Source organism: Ambystoma mexicanum, chromosome 3p (genome assembly GCF_040938575.1).
Source record: "Ambystoma mexicanum isolate Mex_15411 chromosome 3p, UKY_AmexF1_1, whole genome shotgun sequence".
Taxonomy (NCBI): Eukaryota; Metazoa; Chordata; class Amphibia; order Caudata; family Ambystomatidae; genus Ambystoma; species Ambystoma mexicanum.
The window spans coordinates 147,538,381-147,560,492 of NC_090925.1; the positions used below are offsets into that span (position 1 = coordinate 147,538,381).

The 22,112-nt window shown below is 46.0% G+C and overlaps 1 long non-coding RNA gene across 1 annotated transcript in view; it reads left to right on the top strand.

The window, feature by feature from the left end:
* LOC138580174 (uncharacterized) overlaps positions 1-21,734 on the top strand; it is a 77,794-nt gene extending 56,060 nt beyond the window's left edge. Inside the window, exons 2-3 of the long non-coding RNA XR_011304196.1 lie at positions 21,018-21,166; positions 21,538-21,734. This is a non-coding gene — a long non-coding RNA (uncharacterized lncRNA). The remainder of the gene's footprint in view (positions 1-21,017; positions 21,167-21,537) is intronic.
* Positions 21,735-22,112: the final 378 nt, after the last annotated feature.

Genomic DNA, 22,112 nt, shown 5'->3' on the forward strand with positions numbered 1-22,112 from the left:
ATAATAAGGAGACTGAAAAGGAGTATCCATGCTTATTTTGATCGCTGCAAGGCAGCATATCAAGCTCTGCGTTGTGATCGTGATGTGGGGGTGGGTGCACTAGATATTCTATATCCCTTCATAGCTTTGGTCTGGTGGCAGGGGGCCCCCAAAGGTGTCCATGCCCCGGGCCCCAAAAGTGCTTAAGATGGCCCTGCCTGTGCTAATGATGTTAATTAGCTCTGTGGCAGAGACTGGACATGGTATCAGTGTTTGATCCTTTATTATTGATTCCTGTTGGACTGGATGCTGTGACTCTTTGGGTTGCTCAAGAATCTTGACCTGTTCCAAAGAGGTTGGTTCTTTCACTGCCTCTGAGCTTGATGTTGGATGATGCACTTCTTGCAGCTGGCTCCCCGAATCTAGCTTGCATGGTGTTGGGAGCTGAGGGAGGCAGGGTGCGTTGCTTACTTGTGGACTCTTGATGGAAATTGCAGATGGTTTGATCGGGGATTTCGATGTTGTTTCAGAGTCGAGATAGATTGATTTTTTCGGCTTTGGTGCCGGAAACGATTTTTCCCGGACCTCTAAGATTTCCGCATCTGAGAGTTCCATTTCCGTATTGAGTTTGCGTTTAAATTGTTGTTTTTTGAAAAGGTTGAAAAGTGCATTTGGGATGGATTGCTTAGCAAGGTTTTTATTCGCTGTTTCGCTTTTCTTTTTGGCTGAGTTTTGATTTGAATTTCTGAAGTCTGGTGATGTAGATTTTATGTTTATTTTTGCCTTCATTTCAGGGTCAGCTCTCAGTTGTACATTTTCATTTGGCTTGGCCCCTTTTTTTTCCAGTTTGATTTTTATTATAGGAGATTTTCCTTAAGGGTATGGTAGGTGAAAGATGGATTATTTGGTCAAGATCCTCTGTTCCTCTGCTTGGGCTAGAGCCCAAGCCTAAACTTGCTGAGGCTGGTGGCGCGCCCTGGTACCTGGAGTAGCCTTAGAATGGCTGGTATCATCTTGTGGTTGATCTGAGCTCTTTGAAGGAAGGTCTGCTTTTCTCGTGTCATTTTTGCCTCTGAGGGATAGGACATCTTCTCCAGTAAGTTCAGCGTATACCATTGCCCTGGCCTTAATTTGGGTTTGATGTTGTTCACCCAGGGCTTGACCCTCGTAGGAGGTACCGCAGTCCTGCATCAGTTGGTCATGTAGATTGCGGCCAGCGTTGTTGCCTTCAATCACAATGGAGGCTTTTGTCTTGACTTTATTCTCAGCGCCAGTGTGCCCGTTAGGGACCGGAAGCAGGGCCGGAGAAAGGGCCCTCTCGGGCCGTCCTCCGATGGCCTCAGAGGTAATCCCTCTCGCCATAGTGGGACTCCTGGCGCCGAGTGTAAGGAATCCGGAAGCTGGCATGAAGAGACCCCGGCCAGGGGCGGCATCGCCGGCAGATGAAAGGCCTCTTGACTCGAAGGTGATGCAGTTTCCGCCTGCTGCCCCTGCGTGCTCATCTGACCACGGCCTTCCGCCATAATCCGCGTCAGCCCGCCCTCCCAAGCCGCTGACAGCCGCAGGCCAGCCCAGCACCAGCGACGGCAACTGGGGTGAGGAGAGCGAGGAGAGCGGCGCACTCGCAGCCGGTAGACCGGACTAACCTGACAGACCGCTTGACTTGGCCGAAGGTGGTGCACTGCCTTTGTTCCCTTGTGAATGGAAATTGAGTGTTTTTCATGATTCTGCCTTTAGACTCCTTTGTCGGTGAAATGAAGGTAAAAGTTGCTTTTTCTGGTTGCGAAGCTTGTGTGACGCTGCTGCAAAGAATTCTCTTCGATTCAATATCAATGTCCAATGGAGAGGGGAAGGGCGAAGGCGGGGGGGGAGACATCTGGGTCCATGGTGCCCAAAACCCCCACAGCCCCCGCGGCCTCGTGGAACGCGGACTGCAGACTGCTTTACTCTGCGTCTACTCCGCGTTCCGCTCCGCTGAAAGTCGTAGCTTTTAGTAGGTCCGCCTACTGGAACTGCAATAGAGGAGAGACTGCAAGGAACGTAGAGACTGCAGACTGCTTTACTCTGCGTCTACTCCGCGTTCCGCTCCGCTGAAAGTCGTAGCTTTTAGTAGGTCCGCCTACTGGAACTGCAATAGAGGAGAGACTGCAAGGAACGTAGAGACTGCAGACTGCTTTACTCTGCGTCTACTCCGCGTTCCGCTCCGCTGAAAGTCGTAGCTTTTAGTAGGTCCGCCTACTGGAACTGCAATAGAGGAGAGACTGCAAGGAACGTAGAGACTGCAGACTGCTTTACTCTGCGTCTACTCTGCGTTCCGCTCTGCGGAAAGTCGTAGCTTTTAGTAGGTCCGCCTACTGGAACTGCAATGGAGGAGAGACTGCAAGGAACGTAGAGACTGCAGACTGCTTTACTCTGCGTCTACTCTGCGTTCCGATTCGCGGCAAGTCGTAGCTTTTAGTAGGTTCGCCTACTGGAACTGCAATAGAGGAGAGACTGCCACATTAGTATTCACTGGGCTTCAAATACGAGTCCGGCGGTAGCTGTGCCGGTAAAACCGGCAGGCTGCCGCCAGACCCGTAGGGGTTTACCATCTCCGGACTTGCCGGACTTACTGGGGCATTACAGCCCCGGTGGTGCGGTAATTCCAGAGCCGGGGAATGGGGGCCGTGGAAACACAGGCACCATGCGGTAATGGTGCCGGTGTTTCCACGTCTGTCTGCGGCCGGTGGCGTTACGCCTGCCAGGTCAGACCTGGCGGGTGTAACACCACACGGCCACAGAAGTCGTAGTTAACCGGTCTGGAAAACGTTGCCGGTCCGTTTTTACCGCCCCATTAAATCCGGACCGGCTAACTTGTAATGAGGCACACTGTGTCCCATACATCTTCACCAATTTCTTGTATGGTTTCATCTGAGACTTGCACACGTGTAGATGTTTGTTGAATTCTTGCCCCCTCTATCCGATCGATTTCAGGTTGTTTCGTGCTTTTGGCTGCATGTGGTGGGGAGGTCTGTGAAGCCTGTGATAAAAGCACCGGTGACTGAAGTTTTTTAAGTTCCCATACCCCTGTTTGACTTGCCTTACAAGTGCAGGACACCTCCTTTTTAGCAGTCTGTTGGGAATTGTTGATTTGGTTCCCACAAGCCTATATGATGCCCTCTAGTGTATTCATTTTTGCCAGAATCTCCGATAGAGAGGATTTGACCTCAGGTATTTCATATTGCGTAACATCATGACACTTATCCAGTAAGTTCAAAATTCTAGTGACCAATGGAAATGAGCAGATGTCAGCAAGAGTGGAATCTTGAGGGGTGCTGTTATTAGCCAGGGGTGTAGATAAAAGGACTCTCCGAATGGAACCAGAATTAGAGCGACATGATTGTGGAGATCTAGGGTCTTCATTCAAGTCATGATGGAAGATAGGTCTCTCATTTTGTGATCATTTAGTTCGTTTGCTTGAGTGTACTACTTTAGAAATTGAATGAGTACAATTATTTGGTAATTTATGTGAGGTTTTCTTCTCCGGATTAATCAAAGAAACAGTAGCTTTGCTATATAGATACACTTCATCTATAGCGTACGGCAGCATTGCACGAGGTGTTGGTGGTCCCAAAGATAGCCTCACACGTTTGCCCAACTCTGCCAGCAGAACAGGTGCAAGTATTGAAACATCAGCTACAAAATTGTTGTCCCCACAGTTTCATAGATCCTCAGGGTCAACATGTGTTAAAGATAATGAAGTATTACCAGCTTGCAACTGTGCTGAAAAGTTGTAGTTTTGGGTCTCATAGTCTGATTGCTTGGTGGTCAGCAAGGCTTGTTCAGTTACAGGTTTGTTATGAATCTCAGCCTGGATCTCTAGCTGAGCCTCTTCTCGTTTAGATTTAGTGCTATCAACATTCTCAGCCAGGTTTCCCCCTTTGGGTTGGTTTAGCTCATCAGCTCACAGCCTGATCCGGTCAGGTTTGACTAAATCCAACTTGTATGAAAGATCCGACAAAGTGTGATCTCGAGAACAAATACCAGAATCTGTGCAATATGGTGATGCATATGAAGATTCCTTCATCTCGGTTGTTATTTGCATATTGGCAAGTTAAAGCATCCCCAGGATATGAAATATACCTAGGTGATATGAGACCCAAAGCAAAGCACCTCTTATATAAAAAAACTGAGATTTGGGATCCTCCCACTAGCACAGACTGCAACACTGGCGCAGTTCTAAGTCTGAAAAGTGTCCACATTGTACAGCTAGGGTGAAATCAGAAGCACATTTTATATTAGCATGCCCGTTATAAGAGAAGTTCAGAAGAGTATACTTAAGACATTGTTTTCGCACCCGCAGTATTACATCAATCCAGGAGGCTATACAATTCTGCAAAGGCACGAGGATGGACTCTGTATTATTTGCAGTGGCAACCTATGTGTTCAGAGCCTGGAACATGAGAGCATCCGTCATGAACATGGCCCCAGGAATTTTGCAGCTTTATCTATACATGTGTTTGATCATTTTAATATATAGAGGATATCCAAAAGACTTCTGATTGCTTTCAGACCAAATGTATTTATTATTAGGAATATTTGTTTTTTGTATTGTATTTTATGATCATTGCGCATTTGATTCGAATTGAGTATTTGAATCGATTATGTTGGCAAATGTAAATGATGTGTGATGTAATGATCCCATCACGAGGGGCAATAACTCCAGTGTCGCCACATTCTGGAAAGGAACTGTTATAACGAAGATTATAATATATTTCTAATTGTTTTAAATGTGTTCGTTTTTGTGCTTTTATGGGTGTACACCCAAAATAAAGCAGAACAATTAAAGGAATTACTGATTGGCAATTGCGCCAGCAAAAACTAGCACCAAACAGAAATAGCATCATCCGGCAAACAGGAAGCTCAGCGGCTGCCCTCTTTGGTAACTCAATCCATTTAAAATCATCAATTTTCTGGTGCCGTACGACCCTACAAGTAGTGCCAAGAATACCAGGCAAAGGGAAGGTGCTTCAAATGCGAGTCAGAAAAACACATTTCAAGCTCCATGTCCATGCTGAAGAGGTAATCAGCGATGCTGATGTGCTGTTTGGGGTGCAGCAGCAGAAAACAACTGTCCAGGGGAAAAATGCCACCTAGGCATACATGCGTGACAAGGTGGTAACTGTTGGTACTGTACCCCAGGATGACAATGACAGCTGCAAGAAGTGGAATGACCTAAAGGCCGGGATACTGTGTCTAATCTCCACCCAGCGCTGGGAGACAGCTGCCCCAGGAAATGGCACAGTCAAGCCACTCACCCGCATTCCCTAGGAGGCTGGCATTGAGAGAATTGGAGGAGCAGAGGTTGGAGCAGGCAGTCAATCTGTATCTGGTGCATAGGAATGTCCTATGTGAGGTGACTGCATTACAAGACTCCCTCGCCTAGTCATGTGCCATGCTGCAGAATCAAAGGGCTATGATGGTGCGGCCAAGGGCATGCTCCAAAGGCCTTGGGACTAATGCTGGGGCAACAAGATGCATGTGAAACCCATGGAGAGACAGCACATCTACATGACTGTGAAGCTACAAATGTACCATTGTATCTATGGAAATGTGACCTCATTGAACTTTGAGATGAAGCAGTCAGTGCAGGCTATGACCATACACTCAACTGAAAACCCCTCAGCCCACATGCATCCCATAAGACCCCAAATACCATTGAGCCCACATCAAATACCTGTGCCAAGAACTCCCATGATCCACGGAAATGTCACGTTAGCAATGTATCTGCCAATGAGCATCAGCATAAATGGCAGGCCAAATCAACATCTCTACTTGGCCAGGTCCAAACTTACACGTTCTCTGTGGGGCCACGTAAAAATATGCTATTCCTGATAGTACAGTGTTAGGCAGAATCCTGTGCAGTTCCCTTAGGGAGCACTACAGAAGATTAAGACTACAGGAATGAGCAATAAATCCCCTTTGGTATCAGTCTGTACCACAAAGATTTAGTTGGTAGCTGTGGCTAAGCAGTCAGACTTATCTCAAGAGGGAGATGAGCAGTATTCAGGGTTTACACAATAGGGCTACAGCACTATGGTACAAAGAAACACTGACCAAAGCTTGTATTAAAAAGAATATATATATTTATTTTACACAGTTCTAGTTCAACACATACATCACAGTTACTAAAGCAAGTTAAATTTAGTCACGAAAAGTATACACAACTCCCTGGTTAAATTGTGGACAAGTTTGAGCAAGAGTGAAACTGAGCAAAACGGCACAGTGAAAACCAAACACAAAGGGCACTCTAGCAATTTCTCACAAGGGAGGGAAAGCACAAGTTATACAGGAATATACTCTTAGACCTCCTAGCAACACTGTTTGTGAACAAGTTTAGGCAAGGCAGTACTTTAGCAGGTAAAATACTTAAATGAAAACCAAGCAAAATGGCACTTCACAAGTTTTAAAAGTGGGAAGGAAAAGGTGGTTATAAGAATTAGGTGCACCAACACAGTTCTAGTTGAGAAGCAATCTAGAGAAGGCAGTTATAACAGATTCAGCCAGAGTCAATAGGCCTGTGCCAGAGTCAGTGGTACAGGGCAAAGAGCCCAGGAGCAAAATGTTCTTGTAGCTGCAGTCAAGTCTTTGTTAAACGAATCGAAAAGGTGGATGCAGAAGGTGAAAGACAATGTTAGATGATAGGGGCGGCCAACCCAACAGGTAGGTAAAGGATTTAAAACACCTTTAGCGCTATCAAACGAAAAGGGATGCCTGGCGGAACAAAGTACCTTAAAATGTAGAAGAGGCTCCTGCGGTGGCAGTTGTTCCTGGCAGCTCCTGCAGTTCGGGAGATCCAGCAGAGGAAGAGAGACTCTCGTCATGCCCAGGGATGAAACCAGCCGCGGTGCTGCCAAACGAATAAAAGGTACGCTCCTTTAAATCGCGGTCCGGGTGGACGGGTGCTTGGCTATCCGGTCTCCGAGTGCAGGGCACTGGCGATTCGGCCAAGGCAGGTCCTGGAAGGCGATTGGCAAACTGGTTGGCCCCACCAGCTCAAGGGAAGAAGGCTCTTGCAGATGAATATCTTCTCTCGTTGTGTGGAGAAAAGTGGTGAGATGCTGCAGCAGGGCTTCACCGGTGGTTCAGTTGGTGCAGATGTATTTGGCTTTTCTCCTCTTCGGCTACTTAGTTCCTGTGGCAACGTATTGCTCTTCCAGTCCTCAGGACCCTGCTTTTATGCAAAAAGATCCCCATTCATACAGCCTAGCTGTCACTCACACAGTGGAGTGGTCATCCTGGCGGGAGACCCTCCAGCCTATTAGGGCAGAGTGCGACATGGGTTGCTGTGGCAACCCTGTCCAGGGGTCCTACTCCCCCTCCCACACAGTGGTCCCACCCCAAACTCAGTGGCGCCAAAAGGAGGGCTTCTTGGCAGAAGCCCGCCAAAAGGACGAACAAAGGATCCCCGACCTGGGTTAGGATCTTAGAGCAAGACACGAGAAAGAATTGATATAAAAGTTCTGGCAAATAAAACCTACCGGAGTAAAGTTAGTAATAAAATAAACCGGCGGTATGTTAGAGGCTGTCAGCAAAAGTGGTAGCCTCGAACAATGGGAAAATCCCATAGGAAAATAGTTGCGGTTGAATATTTTTGGTAGTAACCACTGCCACCAGCCAGAAACTTTTGAGAGAGGGACTGTACGGTACCCTCTCGAAAATGAACATAAGGGAAAAACTATTAACCCTTGCCAGTACCTCCATAGTAAGATGGGTTGTACTGGTTTTGTTCATAAAGATTGACTAGTAAAGTCAATGGGGACTTTACATGCCCTGAGAGACAGTAGTCAGCCCCAGGGTATGGAGTCTATGTTTGGTGGTCGCTACGACACCCCTGTGTTACTGCACAGAGGGTGCTGTGTAACACATGTGTATAAAGATGGTTCCTATGAGGGTGAGATAAACCCCACAGACATTAAACACAAAAAAATAGCCTAGAACACACATAGCAAAAATGCCTCAGAGTGGGGAATAGGGTCTCACTCTCAGCAGGAGAAAAAAAACAAACCCTTCAAATCCAGCAAAGCTGCTGGGGACTCTATAGGTAAGGGAAATTAGCCATAGAATGAGAATTCTCCCTAACATACAGTACCATGCTGACTCCTTTCAGCAAACCACACGTGCATCTGACAGCAAAAACCATGAGAGGGAAAGTTCCATCCAGCATGGAGTGTGCACATCAGAGGGTACATGTACCAATAGTTGAATAGACATCCCCTTGCACATGAACCCACCACCCTCCCATTGGCCTTTGGTCAGCATCTTCCAAAATGCAAGAGTGTCCTGCTCTGCTATATGCCATTCACCATGATGATTGCCCACATTATATTCATTCCCCAACAGGTCCATAGGCCACCCAGGGAGAGGAAGCTCGGCCCAGTACATCAGGGTCAGGAAAGCCTGCAACTGAAAACAGTGAGGTGCTGACATAAACCACCAGTACCTTGGTAATCACCTCTGCAGCCTTCAGTCATGGCACCCACTAGAAGAACCCGGCCAATGACACATCTGCTGTCAGTAGTACCTGCACGGCAGCTGTACCCACCCGCCAGCCAGACTTCCTCCTCCTCAGCAGTTATCTCAATCAACACCACCACTACCCACACTGCTCCGGATGCAGCAGTGCCACCTGCCACCAGTACCACCAGCCTGATGGTCCCTGTAGAGACAGGTGACCTGTTTGACATGCCAGCAGCCACCCATAGGGTTACATTGCCAACCAGTCTGCAGGTCCCTCGTGCCCCCTCCCCTCCTGCTTCACAGATTCAGTGACAGCAGCATCAGCACACTGGTACAGGAACTGATGATGCTGACATTGGACATCTGGATGCCACTGCATAGGGGGACAGTTACTTGTACAAGACTCCTGCCTTGTTCACACCCCTGACAGTGTTCCCCAGTACACCCATGCACATTGGGGTTAAGGGAGGGCAAGGGTATTGGGAATGAGGGAGAGGTGAGGGAAAAGGTAGAGTATGGTCATAAAATAAAGTCACATATTAACATGAAATTAGGAGAGCTATGTCATCTTTGAGTGTGTGTGTAAGATTTACTAGGTGACTCTATAGAGTCCTTAAAATAAATCAGTTTGTGTTGCTTAGGATGTCTGGCACTGTGGCAAGGGTCAAATTCAAGACCCTCTGCATCATCCACAAGGCTTTCTGGGGCCGGGACCCAGGTCTGCACTACATCCAACTCTCCCTTCTAAAATACCATCCTAATTGAGCCCTTCACTCAGCTACCTCCAACTCCCTGAGGGTCAGACGCTTCTCTGGGCAGAGAGTGGGGGGTAGACCTCTCTCCTCTGCAGGTGCCTCCTTGTGGAATGGCCTCTCTAGCCCTCTCAAACCTGAGCCAGACCACCTGAAGTTGCAGAAGCAGCTCAAGACCTTACCTTTTCGCCTCTGCTTTCTCTCTCTCCCTCCCCTGCTGACCTACCTGTCTGCTGCGCCGACTGGTTGCTTCTCTAGCCTCAGAGTCTCACTGGGTACCAGGCTCCCCCATGGTCAGTGTCCCCTGCACTGTCTCCGGGCATAAGGCGCACTTAGGGGCTGTAACTGTAAGCTCTACAGTCCCCTGACTCCTGCACTTACCCAGAGCCGCACTGCCCTGGCTGCACTACTCAGAGCAATGCTGACCTGATTGCACCTCCCTTCCCTCACCCTGGCACTCCCCCCCCTCCGTTACCCCCCTGCACTTTGCATTGTCACACTTGCACGATCTGAATGACAAAAGGCCTAGTAAGAATGTTTGTCCTGTCCTCCTTCAGTCTTCCCTTCCTTGTCGCGCCGAGAAACACTTGTGTACAGGCGCGTTATAAATTACTTATCTTATATCATATCATCATATCATATCATTCCACACAGCAGCAAGTGGCCCCCGGCATACGTGTTGTTATCCTCCTCTGGGGGTGCCATGTTAATCTGTGGGCCTGGGGACAGGTCTATTGGCACACATGTAGTGCAGCATGGCACACAATACAGATATGTTCCCCACCTTGTCTTGCTTATACATTAGTGTGCCTTCTGTCTGATGGAGACATCTGAACTGTCCCTTCAGATGGCCTAAGGTATGCATATCCTGATCCTAATGTGTGCCTCATCATATTCCACTTCCTGTGCCATTTGGGGGTTCTGGGTAGGTGTTATCTGCTACGGGAGCTGGGGATATCCAAAGTCACCTGCAAAGGCAACAAAGGTTGACATTGCTTGCAGAACAAGCAGCAAGTGTACCCAGTAGTTAAGCCATGATGGTCCACATTTCAGCTAATGTAGGTAATGCTGGGATGCACGTACAGATCCCATGCCTGCCCAAATGCTTCAGGCTGAGGAAAATCTACTAGCGCTCAAGAAAGTGAATGTGTACGGCTGCAGGGGGGTAGAACTTGCAAAGTGGGAATGATAAATGTAGTTGTTGTGTAGCAATTATGGAAGTGTAGATAGGCCCAGGTATAGGGCACAAACAATATTGCGATATAGCAGCGAAAATATAGTATATACTAATGATGATGTGGGTTCTAGGCCCGAATGCGAGAGATACCGAAGCACCGCCATCATGGAAATGAGGCCCGGAATTTTGTATTCCCTGTTGGAAGTGTAGCAGCACAGTACGATGAAGAGTTTGAATCATCTCACCCTCCTAATCCCCAGCAGTGGAACCGAGAATAGAGGCATTCAGGCTGAACAGATAAAAGTTTAATTGTATCGAGCTGTAGGTCTGCAAAACCAGAATGGAATGTGAATGGCCAAGCAAGGGTAGGGCTGCGCCCCCTTGAAGGACAAACCCATGGGAGCCGGGGTAGAGGTCTTGAGCTCCCAAATTGTTCATTCTAGATTTGGGGCGCTAGCACCCCCCAGAGTAATGGCCATTTCATTTGCATGGCCAGACAGCTGTAAAACAAGTACCTACATCCATCAGTATTCAGTTGATTGGTGTGGCCCTCGAGAGACCCAGAAGAAGCTCCAGGGAGGGGCATCTGATAAGGGGTGAGTGAGGCAGGAAACAGCCTCTGATTTGTGATATGAAGAGCAAAAGTTGATGCCAACAAATATAGTCCAGTGATGGGGAGAATTTGTGACGGCGCCCGCATGTCTGGTATCAAGAGAAGCATAACATTATTTCAAAGAGCGAATTTGACCTCAGAGTTATCCACTGAGCACATGTTAACAACCAGGTGCACACCACTTGACTACGCCAATGGGAAGGGTAACATTCCAGGTAACTCGCCAATCCAGTAGCTGGGAGCCAAGGTGATGGAATAGGGGGACTATGTGTTAGAGGGCCGGGGTAGATTAGAATGTGGCCAATCGGTCGAGGGACTATAGGGGATTATACAATTACTGCGGCCCCTGAAAATGTTTACTTATTTTTTTACTTTGACACGCTTTACACCCCATATATACGTGGGACAATGGGAATAGTATGTAATGCATGTAACAGAGAGCTCTTTGTCAGTTTGGTTCTACGGGACCTTCTGTCACCTTTTTCCTTTTTGAATACAAAATAAATCTTGTTTTCCTTGCAAAGAGGCGCATCAAGCCTTTTTCCTTAGAGGAGTACTTTTTGTTGTCTGGTTGTCTGGATGTCTTGCCTTACAGTACGGCAAAATTGGTTTTTCCACCATTGGTCTTTGTGTCCCTAAATGATGTCATGCTTCAATGAGTGAGGGGCAAAATGCCTAATGTCACTAGGAGAATCCCCCATTTCCAATATCACTGTTCCACCAGAAGTAACAAACATATTCTGTAAGTGTATTGCTCATGGACATGTAATCTGCGGATCTTCGGTACTGGGCACTCATTGCACTGATATGCTTTTTGATAATCATGTGCACTTTGCGATAGTGATCATGCACTTCAGAAATAGCATTCCTTGGGTGCAGCATTCATGACATAGCTGCCTGTCTGTGTTGCATTGTCATTTTACACAAGAGAACTGTACCTTGTACTGTCTAGGTATGGTTCCACTACGCATTGTGGTAGCTGGAATTCCGTTTTTGTACATGTGCGATTATGCATTTCTGTCATGCCCTGATGTTGCCATACAGGCAGGCTCTTGTCAGGTGGTTTGTCTGGGGGCAGGTTCTTCATGCACAGGGCTGTCGCAGGGCAAGCATGACATAGGTGAGACACTCTCCCAGTAATTGCTACCCTTCTCACTTGTGAATCATGTATGAGTTGCTTGATGGTGTTTCTACTTACTGAGTCTGCAGGGCTATTGCCTACTTCGGGACACCATGCATGTCGGCAGTGTATTGTTACACAGGACCATGGCCTCTTAGGTTGAACCTGGGAAAAGGGCACACAGCGAGTCACAATCAGTTCTACATCACATGCAACCTGTATGTTTCGGGAATGCTGTATTTTCCTGTTCTGGTGCACCTTTTCCAATGTCTGGGGACCACAAATGTGACATGTGTAAAGTTTAAAGCTGCAATGACATTAGGGAAGTGGACAGCTGTGTAGAATCGTCCCTTTGTTACACAAACTTTTACAGTGGTGGTGGGTAGGGAGATGTACTAGGGTGCATGCTTTATGGGAAGGTCCAGCACCTGATAAAGCACTATTGAAAACATGGGCTGTGACATGCAACGCAGCATGCCTACAGTGTGCTGGAAAGTGCCAGTGGTGAAGCACCGACACAAGCTTGAGCAGTGGTGGGTTGGCTGTTCTTATGTTGAGTCTGCTTTCGGGATCTGCCTGCATCAGGGTGGGTAGCCCAGCTATGGTCTCCCTTTTAAGGCTTATTAGTAGCCCATCAGTTAGTGACCAGGGTGAGGGCCTGACCCAGGGAATGGGCACTCTGTTTACACGGCATCTCCTCCACTTTGTGCATGTTGTAAACTTCTTACTGCACCTCCTTAGAGGTACTCTGCCTTTCCTCTCCTTCTCTCAGAAGCTCACTGTCTCCCAAGCTCTGGTTCTCTCTAGGCTGGACTACTGTAACAGCCTCTTCCTAAATCTACCTGCCTCCACTCTCATCCCTTTACAACTAATCCAGAACAGGACTGCGAGACTTGTCCTTGGCCTCAAGCCCTGGGATCATATCTCTCCAGCTCTGAAATCCCTTCATTGGCTCCCAGTGAATGCAAGGATTACATTTAAAACCCTCTGCATTGTCCACAAGGCTTTCTGGGGCCTGGGTCCAAAATACCTTCAACTATGCCTCCGTAAATACCTCCCCTCTCGAGCCCTTCACTCCTCTACTTCTAACTCCCTCGGGGTCAGTTGTTTTTCAAAGAAATGAGCTGAGGGTAGATCTCTGTCTTCGGCTAGGACCTCCCTTTGGAACAGCCTCCCTGCCACCTTGAAACTTGAGGAGAACCATCTGCGGTTCCAGAAGCACCTCAAGACCATCCTCTTCCCTTCTGCATTCGCCCCTCTTCTCCCCTGCTGATCTGTTTTTCTCTCTCAGCACCGTGCACCTGTCCACCCTCCTTTGGGGCCAGGTACCTGCTCACCCTGCCGCCCTCCTGCACTGCCTCCGGGCCACCCCTTGCACTGGGGTCTGTATCTGTACCCATACAGTCCCCCACCCACTTTTCTTCTGCACTTATCAGATACACCCTATCTGACTAACCTAGCACTTGCCACTTACTACACTAAACACTGTTTATCGCCTTTATTTAATTATTTATTTTTACTTATTATTTATTCTGCTCTCTCTACTGTTCCGCACTTTCCACTTCTCCCCCCTTCCATGCACTTTCCCCCTTTCCCCCGTTTCCCTTTTCCATGCACTTGCAGCGTTCTCAATGTCACTGGGCCTGGTAAGATCATTGTTTTTTGTTCTCCCCTGTTTCCCCTCCCTTTGCCTGGTCGCGCTCTGAAACACTTGTGTATGAGCGCGATATAAATAAAGTATCTTTTCATTTCATTTCATGTCTCGAGGTTTGCTACTGCTAATGACTAGTGGTAAAAGTGGCAGTATTTCAATTACTGCCGCCTTTTTGCACTTGCAACCAAACTCGTAATAAGGTCCATTATCATTGGTAAAGACTCCAGCAGCAAATGTTTCTATTGCAATAAACGTAGAGCTCTTCTGTATGGAAAAACATATGAGAACAGTTATGAAATCTCACTATTCGTCATGTAAATAAATATAAGCTGCACTTGTCACTTTACATGCTGGCAGCTTGCATCCTTCCCCCAAGGCAGGAGGTATAAATGGATCTCCTCAAAAACATGTTCTTCTTGTTCAGTGGCTTGCCACACCTCAAGACTTAGTCATTCCTGTGTATAAACATTGCTTTTACAAGAAGAAATGCGTTACAAGTGACGTATAACAGTAATATGGGATAGTGCACTGGCGAACACATACAAACATTTTGTCAGTGCACGACAGGCATCACGCTCACTATTTGATTCCAGACCTTACCTGGTCTTCAGTTTTACCCAAAACACACTTCTTGTGTCTCTTTCAGCAGTGAAGAGCTAGTCCCCTGCATGCAGGTTCATTTCTATTAACATACATTTACAGAATCGTGCCTGAGCTCAAACACCCATGTATAATGCCAAGAAATGGTATTTCCCTTCTTCCTACATTGGAAACATTTGTAGGTTCTTATAGATAGTATGGGTCTGCAACCTGCTTTGCACATGTTTTTGACTACCGTTCCCATGATCCCTCACCATTACTGATGTTGGATGGAGCGGATGGAATTAATAGTCCAACACATCTGGAGAGCCTAAGGTTGCAGTCCCTTGCACTAAAGTATCAGACCAGTAAAAGGGGTGCAGTGCACACACTGAATATTGTCAACTGTGCCTGAATGCTTACGATGCTGAATACCTTTTTTTTAAGGACAGGCAGCACTAGAAAATACAACACCGGCGGCTCCTAAAGAAATCTCATGCAGCAGAGAGTACACACAAGCTCAAACAGTCATATTAAGGGAAATCATATGATTTGGCATTATTTGTGTCCCTTGGTGTGGCAACAGTACACTAAATACGCAACCACCTTGTATAAATTATATGCAGGGTTGATGCAGTTATTAGATTTTTGTAAACTATACGCTTGTTTCAAAAACATGAGAAAAATATAGGTATGGTTTTGGTGTGATAAAGTCCTCTGCCATAGAGGTGAAGATAGAGGTCTTCAAGAAGGAAGAAATACCCTTCCCTCACCTATCCCAGAAGACCATTTGGGGTGCGCTGCTGTTAGACAAGGCTTGCTTTCAAATAGAACACTTGTACCCAGTATTGTGCCTCATTAGAGTGGCTGCCCCTGCAAGTGCTCTCTAGGACCCTTGCTAGAACAAGGACTCACCTTATCCTCTGTGGCTCTGAAATGGCTCACACGGCAGTCCAGGGTAAAAGGAACAGCTCTGGACTCTGGTTCCCACCTTGAACTGCTTGTGAGCTACGCTGATCCGTATATCACCTGCCGGCCCCAAGCTTCTTCATGACAAGAGATGTTGACACTTCTTGTACCGCACCACATGTTGGACTCAGCCCATCCCCTCATCAAACCGATGGCCAATTGTTGCCTTACAAAGCTCCCAGACCCCTGGGTTTATGCTGTCGAACCTCCTAAGCAAGCATCATTCATTCTTCATTCACTCTCCATTCACACACACATCAACATTCATGCAGCATCATTGATTCTACAGTCACTCTCACATTATCTCCACGTCCCTCTTCCTCACGCCAGTACTTACTTGTGAGATAACCTTATCTCATAGGTAAAAACGGGGACAAGGAAGACTATGACTAGGAGTAATGAAAATCCCAGCATTCTGTCATACGCCCGACCGCATGGAGGCTGTGGCGGCGGTTCCGTTGGAGTGGCCATTAGATTGCCACACGTTTTCTTGCCCTTGCATAGGTGGCGGTCTAGCCTTTCCCATGTTTTTCCACGTGGTGACGTCGCTCGTAGCGGGGAGTATTACTTCCGCTTTTCCCCGGCTGCCGGCGCGTTGCAACGTCTGAGCTATCGCTTTGCTTACCTTGTTGCTATACGCTAGTGATTCTTCTTTAGTTTCTGCTCTCTCTCTCCCCCTCTGGGTTCCCTTTCCTTCCAGGTCTAATTTTGTTCCTGTCTAGTAACGTGGCTCCACGCTGCTCTCTCTCTTTCTTTTACGCCCGCATTCAGTCCAGGCTCCCTCTTGCAAACCATTGTTCCCTTTCATTCTTCCTGCTCTTTGAACCGATTTTTCCAGCACCCTAACCCTTCGGGGTACTCTATGTCTGACTGGTCCAGACTGCTCCAGGCTTCCGGACTTCACCGAGCCGACAACCAGCACGTCAACCTCAGCAAAGGGGCTTTTTGCCATTGGCTTTTTCCCCTCTTCACCCGTCTTCGGTGACGGGGCTGCAGTGGCCACAGTTCACCGGTGCCCGCTGTGGCTTCACACCGCGGAAGGGATTCTACATCGAGCCTCTACCAATACCGAGAAGCCCCCAAATACACCACGGATTCCAGTACGTCAGGTAAGGAGTCGGAGGAGGGAAGTGGGACGGACGGCTCCGATACATATTGCAACAGTTTTGACACATTCACACACCGCATTAGTATTCATATGGCATTATTAATTCTTCATTCACACACACACACACACACACACACACATCAATATTCATATGGCATTATTCTTCATTCATTCGTTCTCATTCACACATGCATCAGGATTCATACGGCATCATTCATTCTTCATTCACTCTCCATTCACATGGAAGTATTCATACAGCATTCATTTTTTAGTCACTCTCACATTCACACATGCATCAGCATTCATACAGCATCATTTATTTGTCATTCTCTCTCATATTACCACCACATCCCACATCCTCGTCCCAGTACTAACTTGTGAGATAACCTTGTCTCACAGGTAAAAAATGGTACAAGGAAGACTATGACTACGAGTAATGAAAATTACCGGTAAGTAATCCCCACATTCACACAAACACATTAGTATTCATATAGCATCATTCATTCTTCATTCACACATACACACACATCAACATTCATATGGCATTATTTATTCTTCATTCATTCTCAAATTCACGCATGCATCAGGATTCATACAGCATCATTCATTCTTCATTCACTCTCCATTCACATGGAAGTATTCATACAGCATTCATTTTTTGTCACTCTCACATTCACACATGCATCAGCATTCATACAGCATCATTTATTTGTCATCCTCTCTCATATTACCACCACATCCCACATCCTCGTTCCAGTACTAACTTGTGAGATAACCTTGACTCACAGGTAAAAAATGGGACAAGGAAGACTATGACTAGGAGTAATGAAAATTACCGGTAAGTAATCCCAGCATTCACTTTAATAAAGTTGTATCAGAAGCCCTCGATACTATTACCCCGTTAAAAATGAGGAGCAGTAAGCCAAGAGCACATTTAAATGCCTGGTTCACACCTTATCTTAAGTCACTGAGAAAAGAAAAACGAAAAAGTGAATCCATCTGGAGGTTAACACCATCTGAGGTGAATAAAGTGAACCTCATTAAAAGCTCTAAAAAATACAAAAATGAAATACGAGGAGCTAAAAAAGAACGTTTTGACAACAGGATGCTACAGGCTAAATCAGGTACTAAGGAACTTTTCATTATACTAAAGGAATTAGAAAACCCCATTTCTGCACCTGATAACTGTGTCAAAGACAATTCATGGTGCGCTCTCATACAAAAAGCACTTACTGACAAAATTGTCACTCTTCAAGAAAAAATGGCCAAAAAAAACTAAATGTACCAACCTCCACTACCCAATCCAGAAATGTATTGATCCCACCTAAACCAGAACTCTGCTTCAACTTCACTAAAACTACAATAATAGAAGTTGAAAAAATAATACTCTGTCTCAAGCCTTCTAACTGCTGAGGAGACCAATGTCCTGGCCAAATTATAAAAGACGCCGCAAGAGATCTCTCTCCATTTATCTCCAAGCTTATTAACGCGTCATTTACATCAGGCACTATCCCAAGCAATCTTAAGGAATCATGGGTCCTCCCTCTCCTGAAAAAGCAAACACTTGACCCTGCTATTCCCACAAACTATAGACCTATTACAACGGTGCCATTCCTCCTTAAGATATTAGACAGGGTGGTGTACTTACAGATTCAGAGCTTCTTGGAACAGAACAAACTCGTGGGTACCCGGCAATCAGGCTTCAGACCTCAGCATGGAACTGAGACAGCACTTATCGAACTCAAGGCCCAGGTCGACGAGTTGAGAGATCAGGGCAAATATGCCCTACTAATCCTCCTAGATCTCTCAGCAGCGTTCGACCTGGTGGACCATACTGTCCTTTGCAACCACTTAGAATGAGCTGCACACTTCTCACAACACACCATAGCGTGGATTCAATCTTTCCTGAGTGAAAAAACAATGAGAGTCTTCTCCACCTCAGAAGCAGCTGATCCTATCCCTATCTCATGTGGTGTTCCCCAGGGTTGCTGCGTCTCCCCTACCCTGTATAATATATTCACCAAGTCCCTCTTTGATGATCTGGATTGTCTTGGTGTCACCTACACGAACTATGCAGATGACACTCAGATTCTCTTCCCACTTTCAGATGATTACAACCAGGATTTGGCCTTGGTGAATAAGATTTACCTCATCATCCAGGCATGGATGGCACTCCATGGCCTATGCCTGAATGATGATAAAACAGAGCTCATCATCTTGGGGACCACACCTAACATCAACAAACTTGGCCAGAAATACACTTTCTTCAACATAGATGGCAACACGATTAAGGTAATGAAGGAGGTAAAAACACTAGGTTTTTACCTAGACTCTGGTCTCACCCCGACAAAAAAAGTCAATGCCATGGCATCCGCCACGGCATACACGTGTAAACTGATTAGATCAGCCAAACCCTTCCTCTCAACAAGCAGTTGTACCACACTGGCAAGAGCACTTGTGCTATCTAAGTTGGACTACTGTAACGCTCCCTATATTGGAGCTAATAAATATATCACTAAGAAAATGCAAATACTCCAAAATAATGCCGTGAGAACGGCACTCGGAATGACCAAAAAAGATCACATTTCCTCAGTGAGGAGTAATAATAATTGGTTATCTAACCTTGATAAAAACCAAGCTCAAAACTGCCTCCCTAACTTTCAAATCTCTCAATAATGCAGCACCTCTTTACCTCACTGAGAGGTTCAACAAAAGACCGACAATCCGACCTACTAGAACTACTAGATTTATACTAATTGCTTGACAGTTCCTCCATTCAAACGAGCTACCATTGGCGGAAACAGTTTCCCTGTCAAAGCTGCCCAACTATGGAACTCCCTGCCTCCGTGCCTGAGGGAAAACCAAACATACCGACACTTCAGGTGCAACATTATCAACTGGTTTAAATCGAATGATATCTAAATCTAGACCAGAGAGTGAAGGTTTTCTAACCTCCCTGGCCTTTTCTGCCCCCTCCTGACCTCTCCCTTACTCTTATAGACCCTCATGATTTCCTTCTGCAGATATAACTGTATATTACCTTTCTTCACGTGAAAATTGACTACATTGCCATCCTTATTAGCTATGCCTGCCATCCATGCCATGCTATGTACTATAACCTGTATATTCTATATCTCAGTATGTAACATGTAATATGTAATTAGGTACATTCTGTGTGCCTCATTATGTAACCTTGCAAGCCTAGAATATCCTTGTCCCTGTGCCCTGATACCTCCGGGTCTGGCGCACGCTACAAATAAAGAAAGAAACAAACAAACAAACATTAGTATTCATATAGCATCATTTATTCTTCATTCACACACATCAACATTCATATGGCAACATTTATTCTTCATTCATTCTCAAATTCACACATGCATCAGGATTCAGACAGCATCATTCATTCTTCATTCACTCTCCATTCACATGAAAGCATTCACACAGCATTCATTTTTTAGTCAATCTCACATTCACACATGCATCAGCATTCATACAGCATCATTCATTTGTCATTCTCTCTCATGTTACTACCACATCCCTCATCCTCTTCCCAGTACTTACTTGTGAGATAACCTTACCTCACAAATAAGTACTGGGATGAGTACACGTATGACTATGGGTAATGAAGATTATCGGTAAGTAATCCCAGCATTACCTTCAAATCCATCTTCCATGTCCCAGTACTCACTTGTGAGGTAATGTTTCCTCTCTTGTAAGTACGGGGACGAGGAAGAGTAGGACTGGGAGTAATGAAGATTACCGGTAAGTGAACCCTGCACTGGGTACCAGGCTCCCCCATGGTCAGTCTCCCCTGCACTGCCTCCGGGCCTACGGTGCACTTACGGGCTGTAACTGTAACCTCTACTGTCCCCTGCCTCCTGCACTTACCCAGAGCCGAGCTGCCCTGGCTTCAATACTCAGAGCAATGCTGACCGGATTGCACTTCCCCCTTCCCTCTCCCAGACACTCCTACTTCTCCCTTCCCTCCTTCACTTTGCATTGTCGCACTTGCATGATCTGAATGACACAAGGCTTAGTAAGATCGTTTGTCCTGTCCTCCCTCTGTCTTCCCTCCGTTGTCTTGTCGCACCTAAAAAAACGTGTGTACAGGCGCGTTATAAATTACTTATCATATCATCATAGCATTACATTCCACCCAGCACCAAGTGACCCTAGGCATACATGTCGTTATCCTCCTCTAGGGGTGCCATGTTAATCTGTGGGCCTGGGGACAGGTCTATTGGCACACATGTAGTACAGCATTGGCACACAACACAGATATTTTCCCCATCTTGACTGGCCTGTACATTAGTGTGCCTCCTGTCTGATGGAGACATCTGAACTGTCCCTTCAGATGAAAAAGAAAGATACAAAAATGAGTGCACTCCTAATCTGATTAATTGTTTACGAAAATAAATCAAGGACAAATGTCAATTCAATTTTAGGTGCGGGGGAGGAACTAAATCTAGTTATGTAAACTAGAACATATCTATTGATATGCTACTAAGAGGGTATACGCAACTATGGCCTCTCAGCCGGTTTATACTACATTTTGCTACTGTTTCAGATTGAGCTATTAGGAACTTGCGACTTGGTCAATGGACACCACGACTGATGAGTAGCAGTCTCCCGCATCTCGACTTACGCATCCGCAGAACCTTCGTTTTTGGAGTGTTTGACATTGTAGTTTCCTCAGCACTCCCCTTTGATTATCAGGTAAATCAGACTCTCATCTTTACTTCTTTCCTCATCTAAATGCTACCATTGGGATTTTGCGGTTGGAGATGGGTTTGGGACCTCCACCCACACAGTACTTGAGCCCGTCTTGGGAACCATCACTGGCCACCTAAGATATCTAGGATATCTACCACTTCTAGCTGTACCGTAGTCATTGGGAATCTATGCAATACCAGTCATAGTGAATGTCAATACCACTTCATGATTAAGTATCTATGGCCTGGAAATAGTGTCAGATCTGAATGATTGTTTCTCATAACTTGTAAATCGTTAATCCTTTAGCAGACATGTGCAAATATAATGTGTTCATATATCATTTGTATACTTATTTATGCACACCTTTTTTATAGTCTGTTTAGGCCTGAGAAGAAGAGGGTCTAATCCTCGAAACGCGTCGCCAACTGAAAAACAGACCACTAACAACATTTCTTCATATTGCTGTTTCTTTGCAAGAAGATTGTGATTGTTTTCACTTGTTGTGTTTCCTTTGAAAAGAAACGTTTGTTGTTTGGTAAACTCATACAAAATATACACATTATTGTGTTCTACAAAATTTGCTTTTGGTTTATCATTATTGTTATCTACAAACTGAATTAACTGCCTTGAGTTCTCAGTAGTTGGTTTTTCCAACACATCACAGTGTGCAGGGGACGTGAGGGTTCAAAGTTTGAGCCTTCTCCTTCTTTTGTTCTGTCCCTTCAGATGGCCTAAGGTACGCCTATCTAGATCCTAATGTGTGCCTCATCATATGCCACTTCCTGTGCCATTTGTGGGTTCTGGGTAGGGGATCTCAGCTACGGGAGCTGGGGATATCCGAAGTCACCTACAAAGGTTACGTAGGTAGGTATTGCTTGCAGAACAAGCAGCAAGTTTACCCAGTAGTTATGCCATGATGGTCCACATTTCAGCTAATGTAGGTAATGCT